The sequence below is a fragment of the Hyperoodon ampullatus genome (assembly GCF_949752795.1).
Source record: "Hyperoodon ampullatus genome assembly, chromosome: 1".
NCBI lineage: Eukaryota > Metazoa > Chordata > Mammalia > Artiodactyla > Ziphiidae > Hyperoodon > Hyperoodon ampullatus.
In genome coordinates, this window is record NC_136914.1 from 193,374,956 (window position 1) to 193,384,111 (window position 9,156).

The following is a 9,156-nucleotide window of genomic DNA, read 5'->3' on the forward strand; positions in this document are numbered from 1 at the left end:
CCTAACTGAATGCCTAATAGCATTTTGGTCTGTTAGACAGTTAATTCTTTTACTAGCAGTGAAATCCTTTCATAATGTCAAGTGGAATACACTGATTCTTTTTTTAAAATAGTTTTATCTTTCACCTCCCTCAAAATTTCATGCCTGTCGGGAATAGCAGAGAATTAATAACTAAGACTACATCTCAATTATTAAGCACTGACTTTGTTTTGTAAAAGAGAAAACTGAGGCTCAAATTGTGTAGAGAGAGTTGACAATGATAGGTAAAAATGTAGCTCTGGAGGCAAACTGTTAAGTTTGAACTCTGCCTCCACAATTTCTAACTGTGTGACTTGGATTAATTTACTTCTCATCCATTAAATGGGTACACAGAACTTAGCTCACATAGTTGTTGTGAAAATAAATGAACTGCCAAATGCAAAGATCTTCCTTTGGGGATTAAAACATAGTAAGTATTCAATAAATGTCATCTATTCTCAAGTAGCCTACCTAAGAGCAGAATCTGTTCACCAAACTTTTCCATTGCTGCTCCTTCTTCTGGGCCAGGATATCTTTTAAACTTGACACAGTAACAGAATTTGTGTCATACCAGCCGTATCATGTCAGAGGGTGAAAACAGAAATGAGAATGTGGGGCAGTCTGTGCTCCAGGCTATGATGATTTCATTTCAACCAGAGGAACGCTCCTTTCACCCCAGGTCATTCGCTCCTCCAGCAGCCCTGGTCGGACCTCCACAAGGCAGATGTCCCAATGAGTTGGGTGTCTCTGACAAGGAGCACAGCTGCTGGGAAGGAAGGGGCTGAGCCTGTCACCGCTGATTGCAGTGTTCCTCCTGGGCATAGGAGACGTTGTGAACACATCAGCAGTGAGACAAAGCGAAGGGCAGGGTGAAGGGTGAGAGCTAAAAGACTCATATAACTTTCCTAAGGAGGCCATTGGCCTTACCCTCTGACCACTTTGCAAGCAAACCTTCCTTTGGGAATTCTTCCCTGCAGAGATCCTCAGGCTTGATTTTGCAGAGCTTTTTTTTTTTACTGTCCTTAACTATTTTTAATTCACAAAAAGCACATCCTTTGGGATGGTATGCCAACCAGACTTGCAAGACTTTACTATAAATTTTTGCTTTAGCCTAGTTTTATTTATTTTTAGCTAATTCATCTCCCACTTTTTATATGGAAAGGAAGAAGAACCAGAACAAGGGAAATGGTTTACAGGTGAGTTCTTGACATAAATATAGAAGACAAAATGCCTTTTATTCTCCAGCTATCACTGCAGGGTAATTCCTATTTGGGAACACAGATGTTCCAGACTTAACTTTGATGAATCCTACACTGAGCAGGAAAAAGCAGAGAGCCATATTCCCAAAATGTTTTTCCTTGAAAATGGTGGAATGCTGCCCTAGTACAGAGAGACCACTGAGGAATCCTACAGTATAAAAGCTATTTTGACTCTTTTCCCCACATGTAATAGACTTTAAATTTTTAGAACGGGTTTAGATTTACAGAAAATTTGAGAAGATAATGCAGAGATTTCCTATACATCACATACCCAGTTTCCCTTGTTAGTGACGATCTTACATTAGTATGATTATATTTATAATGATTAATAAGCCAATGTTGATACCTGATTATTAACAAAAGTCCATACTTTTTTCATATTTCCTTAGTTTTTACCTAATGTCCTTTTCATGTTCCAGGATCTCATCCGGATACCGCATTACATTTAATTGTCATGTCTCCTTAGGCTCTTCTTGGATGTGACAGTTTCTCCCTGCCTTGACAGTTTTAGGGAATACTGGTCAGGTATTTTGTAGAATGCCCCTTATTGGATTTGTCTTATGATTGGGGTTATGAGTTTGGAGGAAGATCACAGAGGTAAGTGCCATTTTTATCACATCACATCAATGGTACAAACTAACAACACGATATATCACTATTGATGTTAACTCTGATCACTTGGCTGAGGTAGTGTTCACCAGTTTTCTCCATTGTGACATTACTCTTTGTTGCCCTTTTCCATACTATCCTCTTTAGAAGTCACTATGTGCAGCTCACACTTAAGGCATGTGAAGTTATGTTCCCTCTCCTTGAGGGCAGAGTATCTACATAAATTACTTGGAATTCCTCTATATGGTACATTTGTATTTATTTATTTCAATATGGATTCGTGGAAATTTATTTTATACTTCAGATTGTAATGTAATATTTATTTTCTTGCTCAAAATTTTTCCAGTTTTGGCCATTGGGAGCTCTTTCAGTTGTCACCTCTATCCCTTTGACATACCTCCATCAATAAGAGGTTTTGTTTTGTGGGTACTTCCTTACTTTGTGGCTGTGCTGATGTCTCCAATCCTAATCAATTACCATATGGGTCATTCTAGTCTCTTCCCCTTGTTCATCTGTAAACTTCTATTCCAATAGTGAGAAACCTATTCTCACTATTCACCACCTGTGTTAGTTTCCTGTAGCTACTGTAACAAATTACCATAAACTTGGTGGTTTAAAACAAAAGAAATTTATTCTCTCATAGAAGATATTTTAAATATATATATATATATATATATATTTAATTCTGGAGGCCCAAAGTCCAAAATCAGTTTCACTGAGCCAAAGTCAAGGTATTGGCTTGGTTACATTCCCTTTGGAGGCTCTAGGGGAGAATCTCCTCAGTCTTTTTCAGATTCGGTGCCTGCCAGCATTCCTTCACATCACTCCAATCCCTGTCTTCATTTGCACATTATCTGCTCCTCTTCTGTGTAATCTCTTTCTGCCTCTCTCTCACAAGGATGTTTATGAGATGACATTTAGGGTCTACCTGGATAATTCAGGATAATCAATAATCTATTTTAAGATCCTTCATCACATCTGCAAAGAGAGTTTTTCCAAATCAGGTAATATTTACAGGTTCCAAGGACTAAGACCTGATATCTTTGGCAACTATTTTTCAGCCTACTATACCATTCTTTATCTACTGTTCCATTCCAGTGTACACATGTCAGAAATAAAGCTAGACACTAAAGTGGAAAGGACAGATTTATTCAGCAATAACCACTGTAATAGGGAAGAGACTCCAGCATGAACTGAACTCAAGTGCAATTTGCACAGAGGTTACTGGGCATGTTAAAGGGAGAATGAGGGAATATGGAGGGGGGAACAAGTGGAGATCCAGCAGAGCGGGAAAGTGGAAATTTACAGAACGCAGAAAGACATATTGGTCAATGTAATTAGGCCATCTGGGTTTGCTAACTCACATTTACTGAAGTTAGGCTCCTACTCTCCTTAAGAGACTGGGAGACGGGGCCCTTACTTCAGGTGTTTACTAGAACAAACAGTCAATTCTTTCAGCAGGCTTGACCTTTCCAAAGCAGATAGGAATGTAAGGGGGGCTGGAGTCTTCACCTAGGGAAGCAGCCTGGAGCTGTTAGAAACTATGTTAGCATTTGTTCAAGTCCCTTAGTGTGTGCCAGAAGGAGCATTTGTGCTTTGTGTCTGCAGTTTTTATAGCCCAAGGCTGAGACCCAGCCAAGAAGAGGGCTCAGAGGAGCCAGACTAAAGTTATATCAAGGAGACAATCTTCGTCACATACATAATAGCATTGGAAATGTTAACCTGTACAACCATGGAAGACAACTCTACCAACTAGAGTACAGTGCTTACATACAGTTTACTTGCCTTTAGTCTTACAGGCTATCATTTCCAGAGTTACTTAGGTCAGCCCTTTCCCTCTCACCATCTTTAGTGTGGTTGTTTCATAAATTTACTGCAGTTAATTTCTCCTGTCTCTATCTGCATTCCTTTCTGGGATTCTCTACCTCCTAAATGATTTTTGTTTATTTGAATATATTAAGGTCCGTTATTTGTGCTATAAAGTTGTATGGGTTTTGACACTTGTCTACCATTATACACTTGTCAAATGATACACCACAGTAAAAAATGCCCCGTGATTCACCCATTTCACTCTCTCTCCCTCCTGCTAACCCTCTGATAACCATTGATCTTTTTACTACCTCTACTTTGGCTTTTCCAGAATGTCATATAATTGGAACCATACAGAATGTAACCTTTTCAGACTGGCTTCTTCACTTAGAAATATGGATTTAAAGTCCATCCATGTCTTTCTGAAACTTGAGAGCTCATGTTTTTATCACTGAATAATATTCCATTGTGTGGAGGTACTTACAATTTGTTTATACATTCATCTATCTGTTAAAGGACATCTTGGTTGCTTCAATTTTGATGATAGAATAAAGATGCTATAAACATTCATGTGCAGGTTTTTGTGTGGACATAATTTTTCAAACCAGGAGCATGATTACTGGACTGTTTGGTAAGATGCTGTTTAACTTTGTAAGAAATTGCCAAAATGTATGTGTGCCATTTTGCATTGTCACCAGTAGTTAATGAGAGTTCCTATTCCTCTGCATCCCCATTTGCAATTGGTACCATCAGGGTTTTGTTTGTTTGTTTGTTTTTTGTTTGTATTTTAGCCCTTCTAATAAGTGTGCAATGGTATCTCATTATTGTCCTAGTTTGAAATTCTCAATAATAAATGTTATGGCTGAAGCATCTTTTCATATGCCATCATTTTTTGGGTTTTTTTTTTTTTTGCTATACAGTAGGTCCTTGTTGGTTATCCATTTTAAATATAGCAGTGTGTACATGTTAATCCTGAACTCTCTAACTATCCCTCCCCCCCACCCTCCCCCCCAGTAACCATAAGTTTGTTCTCTAATTCTGTGAGTCTGTTTCTGTTTTGTAAATAAATTCATTTGTATTTTTTTTAGATTCACATGTAAGAGATATCATACAATGTTTCTCTTTCTCTGACTTACTTCACTCAGTATGACAATCTCTAGGTCCATCCATGTTGCTGCAAATGGCGTTATTTCATTCTTTTTAATGGCTGAGTAATATTCCATTGTATATATGTACCACATCTAGAATCAATATTGTCAAAATGACTATACTACCCAAGGCAATCTACACCAATGCAATCCCTATCAAATTATCAATGGTATTTTTCACAGAACTAGAACAAACAATATTAAAATTTGTATGGAGACACAAAAGACCCTGAACAGCCAAAGCAATACTGAGGAAGAAAAACAGAGCTGGAGGAATCAGACTCCCTGACTTCAGACAAAACTATTGTCAACAAAAAAGTATGGTACTGGCACAGAAATAGGAATACAGATCAATAGAACAGGATAGAAAGCCCAGAGATAAACCCATGCATCTATGGTCAATTAATGTATGACAAAGGAGGAAAGACTATACAATGGAGGAAAGATACTCTCTTCAATAAATTGTATTGGGAAAACTGGACAGCTACATGTAAAAAAAATGAAATTAGAACATTCTTTAACACCATACACAAAAATAAACTCAAAATGGATTAAAGACATAAATGTGTGACTGGACACTATAAAACTCTTAGAGGAAAACATAGGCAGAACCCTCTCTGACATAAATCTCAGCAGTATCTTTTCTGATCCATCACCCCGAGTAATGGAAATAAAAACAAAAATAAACAAATGGGACCTAATTAAACTCAAAAGTTTTTACACAGCAAAGGAAGCCATAAACAAAACAAAAAGACAACCCACAGAATGGGAGAAAATATTTGCAAATGATGTGACCAACAAGGGATTAGTCTCCAAAATCTATAAACAGCTCATGTGGCTTAATATCATCAAAACAAACAACCCAATTGAAAAATGGGCAGATTACCTAAATAGACATTTCTCCAAAGAAGACATATAGATGGCCAAGAGGCACATGAAAAGATGTTCAATATCACTAATTATTCAAGAAATGCAAATCAAAACTATAATGAGATATCACCTCACACCAGTTAGAATGGCTATCATCAAAAAATCCACAAACAGTAAATGCTGGAGAGAGTGTGGAGAGAAGGGAACCCTCCCTACACTCTTGGTGGGAATATAAATTGGCACAGCTACTGGGGAGAACAGTATAGAGGTTCCTTAAAAAACTAAAAATAGAGCTACCATATGATCCTTCAATTCCACACCCGGGCATGTATCCAGAGAAAAACATGGTCCGAAAGGATACATGCACCCCAATGTTCATTGCAGCACTGTTTACAATAGCCAAGACATGGAAGCAACCTAAATGTCCATCAACAGAGGAATGGATTAAGAAGATGTAGTTCATATGCCATCTTTATATCCTCTTTGGTTTAGTGTGCATGAGATCTTTTGCCAATTTTTAAATTGTTTTCTTTTCTCATTTAGTTTTAAGAATTATTTGTATATTTTGGATACAAGGTCTTTATCAGATATGCATTTGCAAATATTTTCTTCTAATCTGGGCTTGTATTTCATTCTCATAACAGTGTCTTTCACAGAGCAAAAGTTCAATTTTAAGGAAGTCCAACTTATTAATTTTTTCTTTCATGGATCATGCTTTTACTATTGTATCTAAAGAGTCATCACGAAACCCAAGGTCACCTGGATCTTCTGCTATGTTATTTTCTAGGAGTTTCATAGTTTCACATTTTATATTTAGGTCTATGATTCATTTTGAGTTAATATTTGTGAAAGATGTAAAGTCTGCGTCTAGATTCTTTTTTTTTTTTTGCAGGTAGATGTCCAATTGTTCAAGTATCATTTGTTAAAGACTATCCTTTCTGTATTAAATTGCATTTGTTCTTTTGTCAGAGATCAGTTCACTATATTTTGTGAGTCTATTTCTGAGCTTTCTATTCTGTCCATTGATCTCTGTCTATTCTTCCACCAACATTACACTATCTTAATTACTGTAACCTTATCATAAGTCTTGAAATTGGTTAGTCTGAGTCCTCCAACTTTATTTTTCTTTATAGTATTGTCTTCACTATTCTAGATCTTTTATCTTTCCATATAAACTTTTGAATTAGCTTTATAATATCTACAAAATAGCTTGCTAGGGTTTCAATTGGGAATGCATTGAATCTATAGATCTAGTTGGGAAGAACAGACATCTTAACAATATTAAGTCTTCCAATCTATGAACACAGAATAACTCATTTAGATCTTCTTTGTTTTCTTTCATCAGAGTCTTAATTTTCTGCATATGGCCCTTGTACATATTTTGTTACATTTATCATTAAATATTTTTTAATTTTTGCTATTGCAAATGGTATGTTTAAATTTCAAATCTAATTATTCATCACTGGTATATAGGGAAGCAATTGACTTCTGTGTATTAACCTTGTAACCTGTGACCTTGAATTCTCACTTATTATTTCCAAGAGATTTTTGTTGAGTCTTTGGGGTTTTTACATAGCCAATCATGTCATCTGCAATAAGAGTTTTATTTCTCCCTTCCTGATAGGTGTATCTTTTATTTTCTTCTGTTGTCTTATTGTGCTAGCTAGCATTTGCAACATGATATGAAATAAGAGTGATAAAAGACATCATTCCTTGTTTTCAATTTCTCACCATCAAGTATTATGTCAGCTGTATTTTTTTGTAGATTATTTTCACTTTTTAAATTCCGTGTTTTCCAAATTTATTTGACTATGAAGCCCTTCGGTTGAAGTACACTTATTAATACTTCACTGAACAATAGTGTTCCATGGAACACAGGAAAAAATTATCATGGTAATAATTATTCAGGAGTAACAGATCAAATTTGCCCTCAGGAGCAAATAAGATCGATTCTAGAGAGAGATGAGAGAAAACTTTGGAATGGTTCCTCTACCTGGTTGCCAAAACAATTTGAGCTGGTATATGGAAATCTGCAGTTTTATACTCATGGTTTCTAAACTTTATGTTCACCTGAGTCATTCATATTCCGTCATAAAATATTTGTTTTGTGTTCTCAGATTAGTGGGGATTACAAGAGTATAAAAATGAATAAGGCATAATTCTTGCATTGGAGGAATGCAGTCTAGTGGAAAAATATTATAAAAATTCCCAAGCACCCACTCACTTATATGGAAAAGAAAGCACCCCAAAATTTCCCCTCAGGGAAGACTCTTCAGGATAACTTTATGAGTCTAACTACAAACAACTTTTATCAGGGTTTTGATTATGCAATTTTTATCATACAAATTTATTTTTAAAATAAAGCACCTGTTATTTACCACCTACTTAAGAAATAAAATGGACCAATACTCTTGAAGCCCATGTGCACACTCCCACAATTTTATTCAAATTCCTCTCCCTCACTACAGGTAACTATTATTTTGAACTGGGTATTTATCTTTTCTGTGAATGTCTTTCTACTGTGTTAGGTGAGTTTGTATTCCTAAACAATATATACTCTTTGGGCATACCTTTAGATTTTATACATATGATGTCATAATGGGTAGAGCCTTCTGCAACTTGCTTCCTTCACTGTATATTTGTGAGCCATATCTATATTAACAGCTCTAATTCATTTTCACTGGTGAATAATGTTACATTGTATTAATACAGCACAATAAATGTATCTATTCTATCCTTGATGACATTTGATTCCAAGTCATTGATATTTCAAAAAATACTACCATGAACATTATAACACATGTGTCCTGGGCTTATGTTCCAGAGTTACATTCAGTAAATGCCTAGAATCAGAAGTGCTGCCTGGAAGGGGACATGCAAATTCATCTTTACTAGTTTTTGTTAAATTGCTCTCCAGAGTGATTTTTCATTTCTATCCATACTAAATGAATTCCCATTTCTTTGTGTTTTGCCCACCCTTATTATTGGCCAGTCCATAAACTATGAAGTGATAGCTGTTGTGTTCCTAATTATTAGAGAAGTTGAGTGTGTAAGCTATGTAGTTTTCTTCTGTGAACTTCCAGTTCATAATCTTCACCAATTTCTCTTCAGATGTTATTTATCCAAATATTCTAGATAATATCTAATCCTTTGATAAATAGGCTCCAATGATTTTTCCCAGTTGGTACTTCCTTTTTGCTCTGATAGTTTGTATGTCATGATACATATAAGCTTTTAAGTTTAGGTAATCAGACATACAGATTTCATTCTCCTTTGTTTACTCTTAGTCATTTAAGAAATACTTTCCTGAACTTAGGTCAAAGATATAGTCCTATATTTTAATTTAAAGCTGTTAAATGTTACTTTCACCATTAGATTTTATTTCACCTAGAATTGATTTTTTTTTTGGTATGGCTTATGTTGAGATATAATCACATTTCTTT